The sequence below is a fragment of the Osmia bicornis genome, chromosome 4, assembly GCF_907164935.1.
Source record: "Osmia bicornis bicornis chromosome 4, iOsmBic2.1, whole genome shotgun sequence".
Taxonomy (NCBI): domain Eukaryota; kingdom Metazoa; phylum Arthropoda; class Insecta; order Hymenoptera; family Megachilidae; genus Osmia; species Osmia bicornis.
In genome coordinates this window covers 194268-203035 of record NC_060219.1, presented here as the reverse complement: position 1 = coordinate 203035, position 8768 = coordinate 194268, and the positions used below count along the sequence as shown (strand labels likewise).

Sequence of the window (8768 nt, the reverse complement as noted above, 5' to 3'; positions counted from 1 at the left end):
GAACATCTACCTCTCTCTCCGACAATTAATCTTGAAAGCAATCTGCACCAACTTTCTTTCGCGAAAATTGTATTTAATTACCTTTAAAATTAATTTTCATGGCAAATTTAAAATTCAAGGTTTTGGTTAGTATGAATTCTTAATTATAATATTGTTGCGCCGGGGAGTGGAGCTCGCGCTTTCCATAGTTAAATGAATACACCAGGAGCAAACTAGACTGTCTATATTTCAATTACACAATTGGTTTTGCAATAGATCCGTACAGTTCGGCTTCCCGATACAATCTGATATTTAAAAAGACGCGCGGTTGTCTAAGAGACCTCAAGCATCCGGTGACGTGTTTCCGCTCGAAACAAGGGATAGCTTCACGTTATGACTCGACGACAGCTTCGGACGGGGCAGTCGATGGCTCTTTCGATACATCAAGAAGCGGTCGATGCGTCGAAAGAGCGGGAACTTCTCGCCGTCGCAACAATATTAATGTGGATCTTCAAACACGAAACATCAATTCTAGTTTTCTGTAAATTCTAGATATTGATAAATTTTGAATTTTATTACATTTTAAATTTCCTTACATCAATTTAATTAAATTCAATTAAAATCGCATTAACATGAAGCGCGATCCCCAATCAGTGACCTCTAATCTCGGACGCATTACGCTCGCGTCTCGGCTCTCTCCCGGATTCCGACCCGCGGCTTCTTCTTTGATCCACTCTCTCGCGCTCGCTCTTCACAGCATCCCGAGATCGATCTTTCCCTCTCGCTGTACCTGCCGGGCAGTGGATCGAGACCGGCCGTCCTGATCCTTCCTCTCGCTGGCCGACTCTCGGCGAACCGCGACCCTTCTTACTCTTCCCCTTAGGTTCTCTGACTGCATACGCACTATACATAGCGTTCCGCTTACGGTGCCCTTACACACATGTAGTATAGAACTGAATCGCCCCTGGAGGCGGGGGGTTACAGAATACGTCTCCAGCCTTCTTGGCTTGTCGTAAAAGGCGACTAAAAAGGAACCGCGCGCGAAGCCCCTTCAGATCGGCAGCATCGGACCCTTCGTACACAAGCACGGTTCGCTCGCACCCCCTTTAGACGCCGACCGATGGCTGACCCACTGACCCAGTTTCGGCCGCTACCTGCGAGCGGGTGACGTAATCCGTTCATCACCCGCTTGTACGCACCTCTCACCCGTCTAACGAGGCGCTTAAAACTGGTAGCTTTCGTGCTTAATCTAAAAATCCAAATTTCGCTAATCCAATTTTAATACATGCTACATTTTCCATACATCTACCTCTCTCTCTGATAATTAATTTTGAAAGCAATCTGCACCAACTTTCTTTCGCGAAAATTGTATTTAATTACCTTTAAATTAATTTTCATGGCAAATTTAAAATTCAAGGTTTTGGTTAGTATGAATTCTTAATTATAATATTAATGTGGTTCTTCAAACACGAAACATCAATTCTAGTTTTCTGTAAATTCTAGATATTGATAAATCTTGAATTTTATTACATTTCATCAATTTAATTACATTCAATTAAAATCGCATTAACCTGACGCGCGATCCCCAATCAGTGATCTGTAATCTCGGACGCATTACGCTCGCGTCTCGGCTCTCTCCCGGATTCCAACCCGCGGCTTCTTCTTTGATCCCCTCTCTCGCGCTCGCTCTTCACAGCATCCTGAACTCGATCTTTCCCTCTCACTGTACCTGCCGGGCAGTGGATCGATACCGGCCGGCCTGAACCTTCCTCTCGCTGGCCGACTCTCGGCGAACCGCGACCCTTCTTACTCTTCCCCTTAGGTTCTCTGATTGCATCCGCACTATACGTAGCGTTCCGCTTACGGTGCCCTTACACACATGTAGTATAAAACTGAATGAACTGAATGGATGGATGAATGCATGTGACAAACGACACGAGCGGTCCGAGCGCTACCGCGTGCTCTCGCATGAGCATTACTTCGTTCGAAAAATTTTTCGCGTCCTCTCCCACGCCCGGAATTCGCCCATCGAGAGATTTAGCTCACCCAAATGTGTGTTGCGGTCGATGGTGTCCAGGCAACCCAAGACTTCCTTTCGCTCGCTATCATGCGTGCATTCCTCAGTGCGCGTAACCAATTCCAGGCCCGAAATCCGCCCATCGAGAGGCTCAGCTCACCCATATGTGTGAAGCGGTCGCTGGTGTCCAGGCGGCTCGGGCTCTCCTCTCTCTCGCCTTCATGCGAGCACTCCTTCGTTTCCGCGACCTCTCCCAGGCTGAGATCCACCCATCGAGAGGCTTAGCTCGTCCAAATGTGTGTTGCGACCTCTGGTGACCAAGCGGCTCAGCTCAATCCTACACATCTCCTGCGGAAACATACGGGTAGGGAAAAATGATTCTGCAAGGATAATGTACAGTTCCGGCGGTGTGTACGCACAGCGGCTGTAGAGTGTCCACCAACGCACTCTATACCTTCTGTGGCTAAATGAAATCACCGTCGGTCAAGATGGCCTGCGTTTTAAGCGGAGGTGCGCTGGGGCTTACCCACGACGTTCTTGGACGACTGAACGCCTTTAGATCGTCCGAGTCGGTCGATGTGTAAGCAACATCGTGGCTACACAGAATGCTCTCCATTATAGCCCTCTGGTGTTGCCGGAGGTATCTGTGACCGATACGGAGCCAGTTTTTAGTGGGTATTGGGGTACTGTAACGATCGAACTCAGGGAAACTTGTTTTGGTATGTACCTTTGAGTCCCACACTGCCCAAGACCCCTCCTCACTCGGCGGGTTCCTCGCTTACGTAAATGTATTTTCTTGCTGTCAAAATATAAAAAAAAAGGTTAGGTTAGGTTAGGTTAGGTTAGGTTAGGTTAGATTAGGTCCCAGTTCTTGGGCCACGTTGTGGTGGACACGTTGTTTCCTCGTGACGATGGTAGCCACCCGTGGCCCCCGCCGGTCCAAGTGGAATGGACCGACGACATGGGGGTCACAGAGGGGGAGCTGGCCGAGGCCGTTAGGCGCATGGGGGCTCGGAACACCGCTCCGGGCCCCGACGGCGTCCCCGGCCGGGCCTGGGTATTAGCCCTGCGCGTCCTTGGACCGCGATTGAGGCGCCTCTTCAGCGCCTGTCTTAAGGAGGGTGTATTTCCCTCCGCATGGACGGTTGGACGACTGGTCCTGCTAAGAAAGGAAGGACGGCCCGCGGAGAGTCCCCCGCGTACCGGCCCATAGTTTTGCTCGACGAGATCGGGAAGCTTTTAGAAAGCGTTATAGCTGACCGCCTCGCCGAGCACCTATCCCGGGTAGGCCCTGATCTGGCCGGGTCGCAGTACGGTTTTAGACGGGGGCGCAGCACCATCGATGCGATCGACTCGCTGCGCCCCCAATGCGACTCGGCCACGTCCCGGGGTGGGGTGGCGTTGGGCGTTTCACTCGACATAGTGAACGCCTTTAACACCCTGCCCCATGGGGTGATAATGGGGGCACTCGCTGAACATGAAGTGGCCCCAGTACTGAGAAGGATGATCGGGGACTACCTACGGGATAGATTCATCGAGTATGTGGGCCGGGACGGACATGTCTATCGGAGGGACGTCGATGAGGGTGTACCCCAGGGGTCCCGTTTGGGGCCCCCATTGTGGAATGTGGGGTACAACCCAGCTTTGCGGGTCGTGGTCCCGGACGGTGTAAGCATTACGTGTTTTGCAGACGACACACACATGTTTGCCACTGACCGGGACTGGGGCAGGACCAGTCGTCTAGCGGAGGTTGGCGTGGCTGCCGTCGCAGCGGCGATCCGGAGGCTGGGGCTACAGATAGCGCCCCACAAGACCGAGGCGATGTGGTTTTACTCGCCTCGTCGTGGGGTTGCACCGCCGCCCCAGTCTTGGATCCGGGTAGGTGACGCCAGGGTCCAGGTGGGTGAAGGGTTCAAGTATCTTGGCCTCCACCTGGACAGCCACTGGCACTTCGAAAGGCATTTCGACCGCCTTGCCCCCCGATTAGACATGGTAGCAAACGCCCTTGGGCGGGTGCTGTCCAATATCGGGGGGCCGAGCGAGAAGGTTCGCCGCCTTTACACGGGGATCGTGCGGAGCGTGGCCCTATATGGCTCGCCCGTATGGGCTGAGGCCCTGATGGCGTCTCTCCGCAGCCAAACTGTGCTGCGGCGAGTGGAAATGAGGATGGCCATCAGGGTCGTGAGGGGATACCGCACGATCTCCCACGCAGCGGCGATGACTCTGGCGGGTCTCGTACCTTTCAAGTACGAGGCGGAGGCCTGCGCCATGATTTTCTGGCGCTTGCGCGGCCTCCGCCAGGCTGGAGAGGACCCGCCAGAGCGGGCGGTCGAGCGGGAATGGAGGTGCCAGGCCCGACAGGATGCCCTGGACCGGTGGCGTCGCGAGATAATCGCGAGTGGCGCCGCCGGCCAGCGAGCGGTCGGGGCGGTCCTGCCCGTCATCAAGAAATGGCGGGACCGCGGCTTTGGTCGGATCACCTTCCGGACCACACAGGTGCTCACCAGGCATGGTTGCTTTGGTGACTTCCTGTGCCGGATTCGTAGCGCGGCGACGGCTATATGCCATCACTGCGGGGCGGGGCGGGACTCGGCGCAACACACACTGGAGCACTGTCCAGTGTTTGCGCGGGCCCGTCACGCCCTGCAGTGCGAGTTGGGGGTGGACCTCTCGCCGGCGAGCGTGTTAAGAAATATGCTCGCCGGCGAGGATCCTCACAGAAGGAGGTCATCGCCTTGAAGGAGGAGACGACGCCGTCGGGGGAGGCCCCCCGACGGCACAGTGAGCTGAGGAGGATGGGGCGGTGGGCCTTGATAATCCTGCCCACCGCCCCTAACAAGATGAGGGGGGGGTTTCGGCTTCGGCCTCCCCCAGGGGGATTGGATGGGGGAGGGACTTGCCCTCTCCCCCCATCACAGATCTAGCGGCTCCCATTTGGAGTCGCTGGGCCACAGGTGGCCGGGGCTAGGGCCCCGGTCGCCATTGCACGCGGCCCGAGGAGTGGCCGGCGTCGGGTGTGGCCCCTGACGTTGGTGGAGCAGGCTCTTAGGGGGAGGGTCAAAGGTTAGATCCTCCCCCGAGATGGGGCGCTATGCGCCAAGGGAGGGGGGGGTCCCGGTGTTGTTCGTTAGAGGTCCCGGGGCCCTTACCACAGCCCTGTGCAGGTCACCGTGGTGGTTATAGCCGGTAAAAATCCGGCACTACCCCCGGCTCCTCCCCAGGGGGGCTGGGGGCGTTTTTCGAAGATTTCCTCCACGTAAAAAAAAAAAGGTTAGGTTAGGTTAGGTTAGGTTAGGTCAGGTTAGGTTAGGTTAGGTTTACCCCTGTGGCTGGGGGGTTTAGAATACAGCCACGGTAACCCCTGCCTGTCGTAAGAGGCGATTAAAAGGGGGGGCGTGAAGATGGAAGACAGCGAAGAGGACAGTAGTGGTTGGGGCACTGTAGTGAGAAGAGGACGCTCTGAAGGAGTGATGCAGAACACGGGTGAGTTTTCGTTTATTTATTAATATATTCAATCATTTATTTTTGTGTGCTTGAGATCTTGTGAGAATGTGCGAGTGAGCGTGGAACAGGTCATCGAGGATTGCAGCCTACGAAGACATGGCGCGATCACCTATTGAGCAGGAGCTCCGGGTCCTGATCGTGGCCGAAGAGCAAGCCCTGCTGAAGCAGGTGAACACATGGCGCGATCACCCGTTGAGCAGGAGCTCCGGTTCCTGGTCGTGGCCGAAGAGAAAGCACCTGACCTCGCTTTGCAGGCTGGTGAAGACATGGCGCGATCTCCCGTTGAGCAGGAGCTCCGGTTCCTGGTCGTGGCCGAAGAGTAAGCTCCTGAGCTCGCTTTGCAGGCTGGTGAAGACATGGCGCGATCACCCGTTGAGCAGGAGCTCCGGTTCCTGGTCGTGGCCGAAGAGGAACCCCTGTCCTGGGAAATGCTAGGCAGGCGAAGAGGTGGCGCGGTCACGCCGGGATGGTGTGATCCTTGAGGATATCCCCCCGGTGCCGACCGTTGCTGAAGAAAAATGGCCTGTCCTCGTGGAAGGTCAGGTGGGTGTGATGACCTCAGGGATAATGCACATCATCAGCAACCTATCAGGTGGACGAAGATGGACACGGCCAGCCGTGGAGATACGATGTCCCGGTTCCTGGCCGTGTCGAAGAAAAATATGTTCCTGCCTTATCGGCAGGTCGGCGCGATGACCTCAGGGATAAGGCATATCATCAGCAACCTACCAGGTGGACGAAGATTGGCACGGTCTACCGTGGAAATACGATGTCTCGGGCCATGACCGTGCTGAAGAAAAATGGCCTGTCCTGGTAAGTTTTGGGACAGGTGGGCGACCTGGCGCGACCACCCGTTGAGTGGGATTCCTCCGGTTCCTGGTCGTGGCCGAAGAAAAATCCTGCGCGTTATCGTGCGAGGTTGAAAATGTCCTACCGCTAGATCGGAGGTGCAACGACGTGGATCCTCAATCCCGCATATGCCTAGCGCATGGCGGATTGAGGGAGGACGGAATAACGCGAAATGCGTTGAATTGCCGAAGCGCCGTTGTGGCTATACGTCGGTACACTTTATAAATTCTAACGAGTGCAAAGGTACCGGCGGCCCACGTTAGGGGAGAGGTTTTATTGGGTAGTATGTCCAGCCTCGGGAGTGCCCACACTGGGCTGCCCGTCAAGGTCGCCCCTTCAGGGCTGTGGCCTACTCTTGGGCTAGGCTCAACCCCTTAAGGGTTGGGTTGCCAGGTTGCCCCCATCTGGGGTTGCCTCTTTGGGTTTGCCCCCACCAAACAGGCGCCAGGCTGCCCCCTCAGGGCGGACATGAGTCCCACACTGCCCGGGGCCCCTCTAGACGAATGCCGAAAGGGGATCAACCCGCGCGTGCGCAAACGCATTTCCTCTTCCAACAGAAACAAAAAAAAAAAAGGTTAGGTTAGGTTCCACGGACCTGATTCTTCTTTTATTTGTTTTATATCACAATATATTGTGCTGGTTATTTTGCTTACACATTACACTTTACAGTTTACACTTTACACTTTCTTTATTTTCTTGATTTCTTAATTTATAATTTATAATTACACAATCTTTTCAACTGTTGGCGCCCTTCAATATTCATTCATTATTTATTGTTTATTTATTTATTTTTATTTTGATTGATCAAGGCCAGTAGATTTGATTTAGTGTTCTTTCTGTGATGATGAATGGTTATGTCTGTGCAAATGTCTATTCATAATTTATTCACAATTGATTGATAGTGGTTTGAATGTTTCATATCAGACTTACTTGTTCGATTGTACAATGATGTGGTGTTTAATTTAGCTACGCTCTTTATATTTGATTTGATTTTGTTGTTTTATTTATTCTATCTTGATACCTCCTATGGTGATCAGTTTCTACATTCTACTTTCTAGTTTCTATTTGAACTACGCAGTTAATGATGATTTGTTTTGTCGCTTTAGTTATTATCTTGATATGTCATCCAATAATCGGTTCTTCTTGCATTTGCAGTGACATGATCATTTATTATTTATCATTTATAATCTGACTTATAATCTGCTTTGATTAAGAAATAGGGTAATTGGGATGATAATCTTTACGGTTATGGTATACGTTCAGTTCAATTTCTGTATTTTGTATTCTATTTTATTACATTACATTTCATATTCTTTACATTATATTTCTTTCTTTACGTTATATTCATTTTCTTCACATTACATTACTCTACATTACATTACATTGCATTGCACTGCTTTACATTACATTACATTGCATTACACTGTTTTACGTTACATTACATTATTTTACATTATGTTGCTGGTTACGGCCTTCAATTTATAATTTATGTCTTATTATTTACCTCATTCTTCTTTAATATCTTTAATTAACTACTTTACTGTTCTGTCGCTCATTCTTTCATTCTCTCATTTGTTCTTCACTCTGAATTGAATTGAATTAAAGTAATTGATATGATGTAGCTTATTTTGATCTTCATGATGGTACGGAGTGTCGTGGATGGTATTAATATGTTTAATGTACTTATTTATGGTTTCCTCCATTCGGTTTATATTTTTATACTTTATCTGTGCCACGCCATCACTGTTTATCGCTATTTTATTTTATTTCATTATCGCCTTCTTGATTTCTTGATTCTTGATTTGTTGCCTGTACGTCCTTGATATTCCTTGGACATTTTCATATTATTCTCATTCTTCTTTAATATTCTTCAATTCAACTCATGCACGACGTCTCTCTGTGGTAATTGTAAGGTGCTTTCTGATGATGTGACGGTGTGCTGTTCCTGTAAAATTAATATCCATGTCATCAGGATTGCTGCTATTTTATAGTATGTTATTATCTTACCCTGTTTCCCTTCTTTTCTTCCCTTTTTCATTTTCAGTTGCAATTCAGCTCTCTTAACTGCTAATTTGCTTCTTTTAACAAGTCCTTGCATACTGGTTTGACACTTGGTGGCTCTGACACTTTAGGGTTATGTTTCTGTAAATAATTTGTCATCCGTCATCTCATCTCTGAATTTGACTTTTCTATGGCCTATTCTACTTTACGTTTATTTTATTTCATTATTTTTCTTATTGCTTTGTATTTGTATTTTATCTGTATTTTATTTTAAATTTAGTTATTTGGATGATTCAACCTTCTTGGTGGGCCTACATAATTCATGTACTTATAATTATGGTTTGATCGATTATAAGTATTGTCTTATATATTTCATTTATCTTACACATTTATTTGTTAATTTTCATTCCTCCTCGAC

General features: G+C 49.9%; 1 long non-coding RNA gene across 1 annotated transcript; it reads right to left on the bottom strand.

Moving 5' to 3' along the window:
• Nucleotides 1–8265: 8265 nt before the first annotated feature.
• LOC123987713 lies at nucleotides 8266–8768 on the bottom strand. Its single transcript, XR_006829315.1, has 3 exons — nucleotides 8736–8768; nucleotides 8357–8661; nucleotides 8266–8294 (listed from the first exon to the last, which is right to left on the bottom strand). It is a non-coding gene; the product is annotated as an uncharacterized LOC123987713 (long non-coding RNA).